Raw genomic sequence first — 11,897 nt, 5'->3', positions numbered from 1 at the left:
TAAAATATTTATTGAGTTATCAATTCGAATTTCATACAATACTTTTCCGTCCATTCTTGATAGCTCATGAATATTTTGAAAAAGTATCGTAATTAAATATTTTTTAGCTTTTTTTAATGTATGGAATAAAATATATATTTTTTAATTTTTAAATTATTAATTTTTTTAATAAATTTATTTAAATTATGTCACAAAAAAATATTTTATTCCTTGCAAAATAATTTTTAAAAAATAGCTTAAAAGATGTTAGGAGATTATAAAAATTTGTAATGTTCCAGTGACTTAGGTAAATACATAATGTACTCAAATTTTAAATAAAATATTCTACATAGTCAATAATAATTTAGAAATTAAAAAAATTATATTTTTATTATATATTTACCTATGTCATTGGGACATTACAAATTTTTATAGTACTCCTAACATCTTTTAAGCCATTTTTTTAAAATTATTTTACATGGAATAAAATTTTTTTTGTGACATAATTTAAATAAATTTATTAAAAAATTAATGATTTAAAAATTAAAAATATATATTTTATTCCATGCATTAAGAAAAAAGCTAACAAAATTTTTAATTACGAGACTTTTTTTTAATATTTATGAGCCACCAAGAATAAGGAAGAGTGTGGTATGAAATTTGAATTGATAGCTCATAAATATTTTGAAGAAGTCTTGTAATTAAATATTTTGTTAGCTTTATTTTTAATGCATGAAATAAAATATATATTTTTTAATTTTTAAATTATGTCATTCTAATTTGAACTATCCTAACACTATACGCATGTATAATTCGAATCAAACTACGTACCTTAACACTCATGCATGTATAATTTAAATCAAGCTTATTTGAATTACCCTAAGAATCTAAGACCACATGCATGCATAATTCGAATTACTGTTGTTTTTCTTAATTCGAATGGGCATAAAAAGATGGTTTTGGACAATTTAGGTAAGTTTTTAAATTTGGTAGAATTATATAATTTTGTTCTCTATTTGATTTAATTGTGCATTTTGTCATATATATATATATATAATCACAGAATAATAATAATAATAATAATAATAATAATAATAATAATAATAATAATAATAATAATAATAATAATAATAATAATAATAATAATAATAATAATAATAATAATAATAATAATAATTATTATTATTATTATTATTATTATTATAATTTAATTATTATTATTATTATTATTATTATTATTATTATTATTATTATTATTATTATTATTATTAGAGATTATTATATAAGAAATTTAAGATTGAAATCATTTGATATTTTTGTATTTAATATAATCAAAAGATGTCCTATTTTAAAAAATATGTTTGTATTAAAAAAAATATTTTAATTCGTATTTCAGAATATCATTATTTACCTTACTTGTTTCTAATGAAAAGAATGTATTAATATGCTAATGTCATTATCTATATGCACAAAGCTAAGTTAATAATAATAAAGGTCGACATATACTTAAAGTAAAATGGATAGGGGATTATTATGTCTTACAGAAAAAAACGTTAGGGATTGATCCGTATATTAATTTTTTTGGGGACTACAATGTCCGCTTTTAAAATTTCTAGGGACTGATCTGGATAATTACTCTACCAAAAAATGAACTAAAAACTGATTTGTCTGCTGGAGTAAAATCTTAGGGATTGATATGTGTATTAATTTTTGTTGGGGACTAGAATATCCGCTTTTAAAATTCTGGAAAACTAATTTGGGTCATTTCTCTAATAATAATAATAATAATATATTATAGGCCTAATAAGAATGACTCTAATAATATTAGGTTGTAGGTCTAATAATATTAGTGTATATCAAAAATATTTTATATGTTATCTTATTATTTTAAATTGTTATATATGTCAAATAATAAATAATTAATTTAATTAATTATTATATTAATATTTTTATTTTATTGAAGAATAAAGTCACTACTTCTCGTGCATAGAATATCTGTGTGTATTTTAGTCTGTTATTTTATTTATTTTAATCAAATAATAGTGTAAAAAATAAAAAATTAATTTTTACTAGTAAAAAAAGATATGCAATAATAGAAAAAAGATGTGCTTTAATTTGTTTTAACAAAAAAGAGTGATAATAACAATAATAATAATAATAAATAGAAACAAAAATATGTACAAGTTTTGACTTTATTTTACCATAAAAAGAAAAACAAAAATCTTATAAGAGAAAAAATAACTGAAGCAGAAAATTATACCGGGAATAATATGAAATTATTCATTTTTTTATTTAAAAATGGGGCTTTTCAGCCCAACAAAAGAAACAGAAAAACAAAAAAGACACCAAACTTAAAATTTTTTTAGAAAATCAAACACAACTTTTTCGAAAACCTAAAGGAAACACAAAAAAGACACCAAACTTAGAATTTTTAAAGATCAAAAAGGGGCTAAGAACATGCAGATTCGAAAAATTAAAAGAAAGACAAAAGTATGAAATTGACACCAAACTTAAAATATGAAACTACACTCAAATAAAAGACTCTAAACCAACAAAAATAAAACAGTCCTAATCTAAGCAACAAGATAAGCCGTCAGTTGTCCAAACTCGAACAATCCCCGACAACGGCGCCAAAAATTTGGTGCACGAAATTGCAATCACACTTTTGTAATTCCGCACAACTAACCAGCAAGTGCACTGGGTTGTCCAAGTAATACCTTACGTGAGTAAGGGTCGATCCCACGGAGATTGTCAGCTTGAAGCAAGCTATGGTTATCTTGTAACTCTTAGTAAGGATATCAATAATTCTTAGGTTTAATTGTGAAAAGTGGAAGAACATGAATTAGATACTTGTTTTGTAGTAATGGAGAACAGGTTGAGGTTTGGAGATGCTCTATCTTCTGAATCTTTGCTTTCCTGCTGTCTTCTTCTTCGTGCACGCAAGGCTCCTTCCATGGCAAGCTGTATGTAGGGTTTCACCGTTGTCAATGGCTACCTCCCATCCTCTCAGTGAAAATGTTCAACGCGCTCTGTCACAGCACGGCTAATCATCTGTCGGTTCTCAATCAGGTTGGAATAGAATCCAGTGATTCTTTTGTGTCTGTCACTAACGCCTAGCCCTCAGGAGTTTGAAGCTCGTCACAGTCATTCAATCCTTGAATCCTACTCAGAATACCACAGATAAGGTTTAGACCTTCCGGATTCTCTTGAATGCCGCCATCAATTCTAGCTTATACCACGAAGATTCTGATTAAGGAATCCAAGAGATATTCACTCAATCTAAAGTAGAACGAAGGTGGTTGTCAGGCACACGTTCATAGGTGAGAATGATGATGAGTGTCACGGATCATCACATTCATCAAGTTGAGGAACAAGTGATATCTTAGAATGGAAGCAAGCGTGATTGAATGAAAAACAGTAGTAATTGCATTAATCCATCAAGACACAGCAGAGCTCCTCACCCCCAACCATGGGGTTTAGAGACTCATGCCATAGAAAGTACAGTATGAAACGTGTAAAGTGTCATGAGGTAGAGATACAATGTCAAAAGGTCCTATTAATAGTGAACTAGTAGCCTAGGGTATACAGAAATGAGTAAATGACATAAAAATCCACTTCCGGGGTCCACTTGGTGTGTGCTTGGACTGAGCCTTGAAGCTTTCATGTGTAGAGACTTTTTCTGGAGTTAAATGCCAGCTTTTATGCCAGTTTGGGCGTTTAACTCCCATTCTTGTGCCAGTTCCGGCGTTAAACGCTGGAAATTCTGAAGCTGAATTGCAACGCCAGTTTGGACTATCAAATCTCGGGTAAAGTATGGACTATTATACATTGCTAGAAAGTCCAGAATGTCTACTTTCCAACGCAATTAAGAGCGCGCCAATTGGGCTTCTGTAGCTCCAGAAAATCCACTTCGAGTGCAGGGAGGTCAGAATCCAACAGCATCTGCAGTCCTTTTTCAGCCTCTGAATCAGATTTTTGCTCAGATCCCTCAATTTCAGCCAAAAAATGCCTGAAATCACAGAAAAACACACAAACTCATAGTAAAGCCCAGAAAAGTGAATTTTAAATAAAAACTAATAAAAATATACTAAAAGCTAACTAAAATGTACTAAAAACATACTAAAAACAGTGTCAAAAAGTGTATAAATTATCCGCTCATCACAACACCAAACTTAAATTGTTGCTTGTCCCCAAGCAACTGAAAATCAAATAGGATAAAAAGAAGAGAATATACTATAGACTCCAAAATATCAATGAAACTCAACTCCAATTAGATGAGCGGGACTAGTAGCTTTTTGTCTCTGAACAGTTTTGGCATCTCACTCTATCCTTTGAAGTTTAGAATGATTGGCATCTATAGGAACTCAAAATTCAGATAGTGTTATTGATTCTCCTAGTTAAGTTTGTTGATTCTTGAATACAACTACTTTATGAGTCTTGGATGTGGCCCAAAGCACTCTATCTTCCAATATTACCACCGGATACATTCATGCCACAGACACATAACTGGGTGAACTTTTCAGATTGTGACTCAGCTTTGCTAAAGTCCCCAATTAGAGGTGTCCAGGGTTCTTAAGCACACTCTTTTTGCCTTGGATCACAACTTTATTTTTACCCTTGCCTTTTGGTTTAAAGGGCTATTGGCTTTTTCTTTCTCTCTCTCTTTTTTTTTTTGCAAGTACTCTCTATTTTTTTTTCAAGAATCAATTTGATGATTTTTCAGATCCTCAATAACATTTCTCTTTTTCCATCATTCTTTCAAGAGCCAACAAATTTAGCATTCTTCAACTAGCAAATTCAAAAGACATATGCACTGTTCAATCATTCATTCAAGAAACAAAAAGTATTGTCACTACATCAAACTAATTCAACTGGTTTCAGGGATTAATTCGAAACCTTGTACTTCTTGTTCTTTTGTGGTTAAAGCATTTTTCATTTAAGAGAGGTGATGGATTCATAGGACATTCATAGCTTTAAGACATGAATTTTAAATTTTATTAATCATGAATTAAGAACAAGAATAAAAAATAGATATAAGATAGGACTAATAGAAAGCAACCAATTCAAAACAAAAATTTAAACAACTCTAAAATAGATCCCTAATGATAGAAGTTGTCACAGAGTTAGGACTCAACAACCTTGATTTTGAGATGTGGACGCTCCCTCAACTTGAGGGGAGAGCTTTTGGCGTTTCAGCTCTTGTATCTCACGCCCTTGCTTCTCTTGTTCCTTCAGCAATTTGCAGAGCATGCAGTTCTGATTCTGCTGTTCTTCCTTAATTTGTTCCATAGTTTCTTGCAGCTTGGTAAGAGATGCTTCTAGGCTGGCCCAGTAGTCAATTTCAGGAAGTTCAGGGAGGAACTCCTGCGCCCTCTTTTTGATAGAGTTATCTTGCATTTGTCCTTCTATTGACTTCTTGGTGATTGGATGTTCAATTGGGATGAATTCATCTACTCCCATCCTCACCCCAGCCTCTTTACAGAGTAAAGAGATCAAGCTTGGGTAAGCCAGTTTGGCTTCAGTGAAATTCTTGTTTGCAATTGTGTAAATCTCACAAGCAATCAAATGATGAACCTCCACTTCTTTTCCCAGCATAATGCAATGAATCATCACTACTCTCTTGATAGTGACCTCAGAACGGTTGCTAGTGGGCAATATAGAACGCCCAATAAAGTCTAGCCAACCTCTTGCAATTGGTTTGAGGTCTCCCCTCTTAAGTTGGTTTGGGACACCTTTTGAATTGGTTATCCACTTAGTTCCAGGAAGGCATATGTCTTCTAGAACTTGGTCCAACCCTTTATCTGCTCTCACCATTCTCCTATTAAAGGATTCAGGATCATCTTGTAGTTGAGGCAATTTGAAGACCTCTCTTATTTTGTCCAGATGGAAGTAAATAATTCACCCTCTGACCATGGTTCTATAGGTATGAAAAGAAGTTCCAGTCATTCTCTGCTTATCTGTCAGCCACAGATTTGAGTAGAATTCCTGAACCATGTTTCTTCCAACCTTTGTCTAAGGATTGGTTAGGACTTCCCACCCTCTGTTTCGAATTTGCTCTTGGATCTCCGGATATTCATCTTCTTTCAGATCGAATCTGACTTCCGGGATCACTGACCTCAGACCCATTATTTTGTGGTAATGGTCTGTATGTTCTTTGGTTAAGAACTTCTCTTGACTCCAAAGATTCTTTGGATTATTCTCTTTCTTGCCTTTTGAATTGGTTTGTTTTCCCTTAGGAGCCATGATCTTAATAAATCTTGGCTTAGTGATCACGGAAAAGCACACCAAACTTAGAAGTTTGCTTGCCCTCAAGCAAAAGAAAAAGGAGAGAAGAGAGGGGAGGAGAGCAAATTCAAATGGTGGGGAGAGGGGGATGGCCGAACATGTATTTATAAGGGTGGAGGGAGAGATTTCGAAAGTTTTGAGAGAGATTTGAGAAGATATGGAAAGAATTTGAGAAGATATTTGAGTTTTTGAAGAAGATTTGGAAAGGATTTGAAAGAGATTTGAAGAATGATTTAGAAATTTGTTTAATTTTTTTGAAATTTGAAGTTGAATGATGAAAGTTTGTAATGTGTTTATGCAGAAAATTATGGATCAAAACAAGAAAATTTGAAAAAAATTGAAGTGAAAAACAAAAACCCTGTCCCCCACCTTTCTGGCGTTTAACGCCCAATTATTGGCCATTTTGGGCGTTTGACGCCCAGCCAGGTACCTTGGCTGGCGTTAAACGCCAGAAATCCCTTTATCACTGGGCGTTTTTCTGAACGCCCAGGATGCTGCAATTCTGGCGTTAAACGCCCAGAATGATACCCATTCTGGCGTTTAACGCCCAGAATGGTACCTTTACTGGCGTTAAACGCCAGAATGGATACCATTCTGGCGTTTAACGCCCAAAGTACCCCTTACTGGCATTTTCTTGCCAGCAAGCTCCTTTTCTCTGCTTTTTGCGCTGAATCCTTCTGTAACTCTGTGAATTCCTTCAATTTTGATCATCAATCTTGAAGAATGTATGTTAACTTTCTATTAAGTAAAATAAACAACTTGCTAATGACTGGGTTGCCTCCCAGCAAGCGCTTCTTTACTGTCTTTAGCTGGACTTTTACTGAGCTTCATTCGAGCCTCAGTTTTGAGCATTCTTGCTCAAAATTGCTTTCAAGATAATGTTTGATCCTCTGTCCATTAACAATGAACTTTTTATTAGAATCAATATCTTGAAGCTCAACATATCCATATGGTGACACTTCTGTAATCACATACGGACCCCTCCACCTGGATTTAAGTTTTCCTGGGAATAGTCTGAGCCTAGAGTTGAAGAGCAGAACTTTTTGTCCTGGCTCAAAGACTCTGGATGACAACTTCTTGTCATGCCACTTCTTTGCCTTTTTCTTATAAATTTTTGCATTTTCAAAGGCATTGAGTCTGAACTCCTCTAGCTCATTTAGCTGGAGCAATCTTTTTTCACCAGCTAACTTAGCATCCATGTTTAGGAATCTGGTTGCCCAGTAGGCTTTATGTTCCAGTTCCACGGGCAGATGACAGGCCTTCCCATACACAAGTTGGTATGGAGAGGTTCCTATAGGAGTCTTGAATGCTGTTCTGTATGCCCACAGAGCATCATCCAAGCTCTTTGCCCAATCCTTTCTACGGGCAATTACAGTCCATTCCAGGATTCTTTTTAGCTCTCTATTAGAGACTTCAGCTTGACCATTTGTCTGTGGATGATATGGAGTTGCTACTTTGTGGCTAATTCCATATCGGACCATAGCAGAATACAGCTGTTTATTGTAGAAATGAGTGCCCCCATCACTGATTAGTACTCTGGGAACACCAAACCTGCTGAAGATGTGTTTCTGGAGGAATTTCAGCACGGTCTTAGTATCATTATTGGGAGTGGCAATTGCTTCTACCCATATAGATACATAGTCTATTGCCACCAGAATATAAGTGTTTGAGTATGATGGTGGGAAAGGACCCATGAAGTCAATACCCCATACGTCAAACAATTCAATCTCTAAGATCCCTTGTTGAGGCATGGCGTATCCATGAGGCAAGTTACCAGCTCTTTGGCAATTGTTACAGTTACGCACAAACTCTCGGGCAGCCCTATAGAGAGTAGGCCAGTAGAATCCACATTGGAGGACCTTGGTGGCTGTTCGCTCACCTCCGAAATGTCCTCTATACTGTGATCTATGGCAATGCCACAAGATCCTTTGTGCTTCCTCTCTGGGTACACATCTGTGGATTATTCTGTCTGCACATCTCTTAAAGAGATATAGCTCATCCCATAGGTAGTACTTGGCATCTGAAATCAATTTTTTTCTTTGCACCCTGCTGTACTCCTGGGGTATGAACCTCACAGCTTTATAGTTTGCAATGTCTGCAAACCATAGAGCTTCCTGAATGGCAAAGAGTTGCTCATCTGGAAAGGTCTCAGAGATCTCAATAGAAGGGAGGGACACCCCAGCTACTGGTTTAATTCGGGACAGATGATCAGCTACCTGGTTCTCTGTCCCTTTTCTGTCTCTTATTTCTATATCAAACTCTTGCAGAAGCAATACCCACCTTATGAGCCTGGGTTTTGAATCCTGCTTTGTGAGTAAGTATTTAAGAGCAGCATGGTCTGTGTACACAATCACTTTTGACCCTACTAAGTAGGACCTAAACTTGTCAATGGCGTAAACCACTGCAAGTAACTCCTTTTCTGTGGTTGTGTAATTCTTCTGTGCGTCATTTAGAACACGGCTATCATAATAAATGACGTGCAGAAGCTTGTTGTGCCTCTGTCCCAACACTGCACCAATGGCATGGTCACTGGCATCACACATTAGTTCGAATGGTAATGTCCAATCTGGTGCAGAGATAAATGGTGCTATGACAAGCTTAGCTTTCAAAAGTTCAAACGCCTGCAGACACTTCTTATCAAAGATAAATGGCGTGTCTGCAGCTAGCAGATTACTCAGAGGTTTTGCAATTTTTGAAAAATCCTTTATAAACCTTCTGTAGAATTCTGCATGCCCTAGAAAGCTTCTGATTGCCTTAACATTGGTAGGTGGTGGTAATTTTTCAATTACTTCAACTTTAGCTTGATCCACCTCTATTCCCTTGTTTGAAATTTTATGCTCAAGGACAATCCCCTCAGTCACCATAAAGTGACATTTTTCCTAGTTTAAAACTAGGTTGGTCTCTTGCCATCTTTTCAGAACAAGTGCTAGATGATTAAGGCAGGAGCTGAATGAGTCTCCAAATACTGAAAAGTCATCCATGAAGACTTCCAGAAATTTCTCTACCATATCTGAGAAGATAGAGAGCATCTTTTCATTACGAACCACTGTCATGCCTCCCTTCTTGGGAACAACTTGGACAGGGCTCACCCAGGGGCTATTAGAAATAGGATAAATAATCCCAGCCTCTAGTAACTTAGTGACCTCTTTCTGCACCACCTCCTTCATGGCTGGATTTAGCCGCCTCTGTGGTTGAACCACTGGTTTGGCATTATCTTCTAATAGGATCTTGTGCATGCATCTTGCTGGGCTAATGCCCTTAAGATCACTTATGGACCACCCAAGAGCTATCTTGTGTGTCCTTAGCACTTGAATTAGTGCTTCCTCTTCCTGTGAGTTTAAGGCAGAGCTTATAATCACTGAAAAAGTGTCACCTTCTCCTAGAAATACATACTTCAAGGATGGTGGCAGTGGCTTGAGCTCGGGTTTAGGAGGTTTATCCTCTTCCTGAGGAATTTTTAGAGGTTCTTTTATTTCCTCTGGTTCCTCCAGGTCAGGCTGAATATCTTTAAAGATATCCTCTAGCTCTGATTCGAGACTCTCAGTCATATTGATCTCTTCCACTAAAGAGTCAATGATGCCAGCGCTCATGCAGTCATTTGATGTGTCTGGATGCTGCATAGCTTTGACAGCATTCAATTTGAACTCATCCTCATTGACTCTCAGGGTTACTTCCCCTTTCTGTACATCAATAAGAGTTCGTCCAGTTGCCAGGAAGGGTCTTCCTAGGATAAGAGTTGCACTCTTGTGCTCTTCCATTTCCAGCACTACAAAGTCAGTTGGAAAGGCAAATGGCCTAACCTTGACAATCATGTCCTCAATTATGCCTGATGGATATTTAATAGAACCATCAGCAAGTTGGAGACATATCCGGGTTGGTTTGACTTCTTCAGTCAACCCAAGCTTTCTAATAGTGGATGTAGGTATTAAATTGATACTTGCTCCAAGGTCACACAAGGCTGTCTTGGTACAAGCACCTTCTAATGTGCATGGTATCATAAAGCTTCCTGGATCTTGAAGCTTCTCTGGTAAGCTTTTTAGAATGACTGCACTGCATTCTTCAGTGAGAAACACTTTTTCAGTTTCTCTCCAATCCTTCTTATGACTTAAGATCTCTTTCATGAACTTAGCATAAGAAGGTATTTGCTCAAGTGCCTCTGCAAACGGGATCTTTATTTCAAGAGTCCTGAGATAGTCTGCAAAGCGGGCAAATTGTTTATCCTGTTCCGCTTGGCGGAGTTTCTAAGGATAAGGCATCTTGACTTTATACTCTTCAACCTTAGTTACTGCAGGTTTATTTCCTACAGAAGTGGTTGGAGAGGCCTTCTTAGAGGGATTACTATCAGCACTCTCAGGTGTCTGATTCCTCATTGGCGTTTGAACGCCAGGATTGGGTGAGGAATGGGCGTTTAACGCCAACTTTTCCCTCTTTTCTGGCGTTTGAATGCCAGAACTGGGCAAGGAATGGGCGTTTAACGCCAACTTTTTCCCCCCTTTCTGGCGTGTGAACGCAGAAGTCTTCTTCTCTGGGCTCTAACTGTCCTCAGAGGAATTTCAGACAGTGGTTTGGTTATCCTCTGTTAGTTGTTCCCTTCTTGGTTTTTTGCCACTTTGAGCAGTGTTATTCAATGTCTTCCCACTCCTCAGTTGAACTGCTTGGCATTCTTCTGTTATCTGTTTAGATAACTGTTGTTTTGTCTGATTCAACTGTAGTTCTATGTTCTTGTTGGCAGTTTTAGTTTCTTGGAGCATCTCTTTAAATTCTGCTAACTGTTTTGTCATCAGGAGTAATTGCTGATTAAGCTCAATAACATGTTCTTGAGGATCAAGATCAGTAGTTACTGCCATGGTTTTTCTTTTGTAGAGGGCTCACTGCTAGAGTACAAATGTTGATTTCTAGCAACAATATCTATGAGTTCTTGAGCCTCTTCAATCGTCTTTCTCATGTGTATAGATCCACCTGCTGAGTGATCTAAAGACATTTGAGCTTTTTCTGTAAGCCCATAGTAGAAGATGTCTAATTGTACCCACTCTGAAAACATTTCAGAGGGGCATTTTCTTAGCATACATCTGTACCTCTCCCAGGCATTATAAAGAGATTCATTATTCTCTTGTTTAAAGCCTTGGATGTCCAACCTTAACTGTGTCATCCTTTTTGGAGGGTAAAATTGATTCAGGAATTTATCTGATAATTATCTCCATGTTTTTATGCTTGCTGTGGGTTGGTTATTTAACCACCTCTTAGCTTGATCTTTTACAGCAAATAGAAAATGTAATAATCTGTAGATATCCTGATCCACCTCTTTATCATGTACTGTGTCAGTAATTTGTAAGAAATGTGCCAGAAACTCAGTAGGTTCTTCCTATGGAAGACCGAAATACTGGCAATTTTGCTGCACCATGATAATGAGTTGAGGGTTTAGCTCAAAGCTGCTTGCTTTAATGGGAGGTGTTCCGAGGGTTACCTGAAACTGTAGGTCGATCTCGGACGAGACCTTCTGTGCTGGTCAAAGCTGACGTGTCCGACTTGTTGGACTTGGTGGTTGGTGTGCGGAATTGTGATCATCAATGGCGCCATCAACATGGTACGCTCAATTGCAATCTCTTGATCACAACTTCGCACAACTAACCAGC

The sequence above is a fragment of the Arachis hypogaea genome, chromosome 2 (genome assembly GCF_003086295.3).
Source record: "Arachis hypogaea cultivar Tifrunner chromosome 2, arahy.Tifrunner.gnm2.J5K5, whole genome shotgun sequence".
Taxonomy (NCBI): domain Eukaryota; kingdom Viridiplantae; phylum Streptophyta; class Magnoliopsida; order Fabales; family Fabaceae; genus Arachis; species Arachis hypogaea.
Note: the sequence above shows the minus strand (reverse complement) of the source record.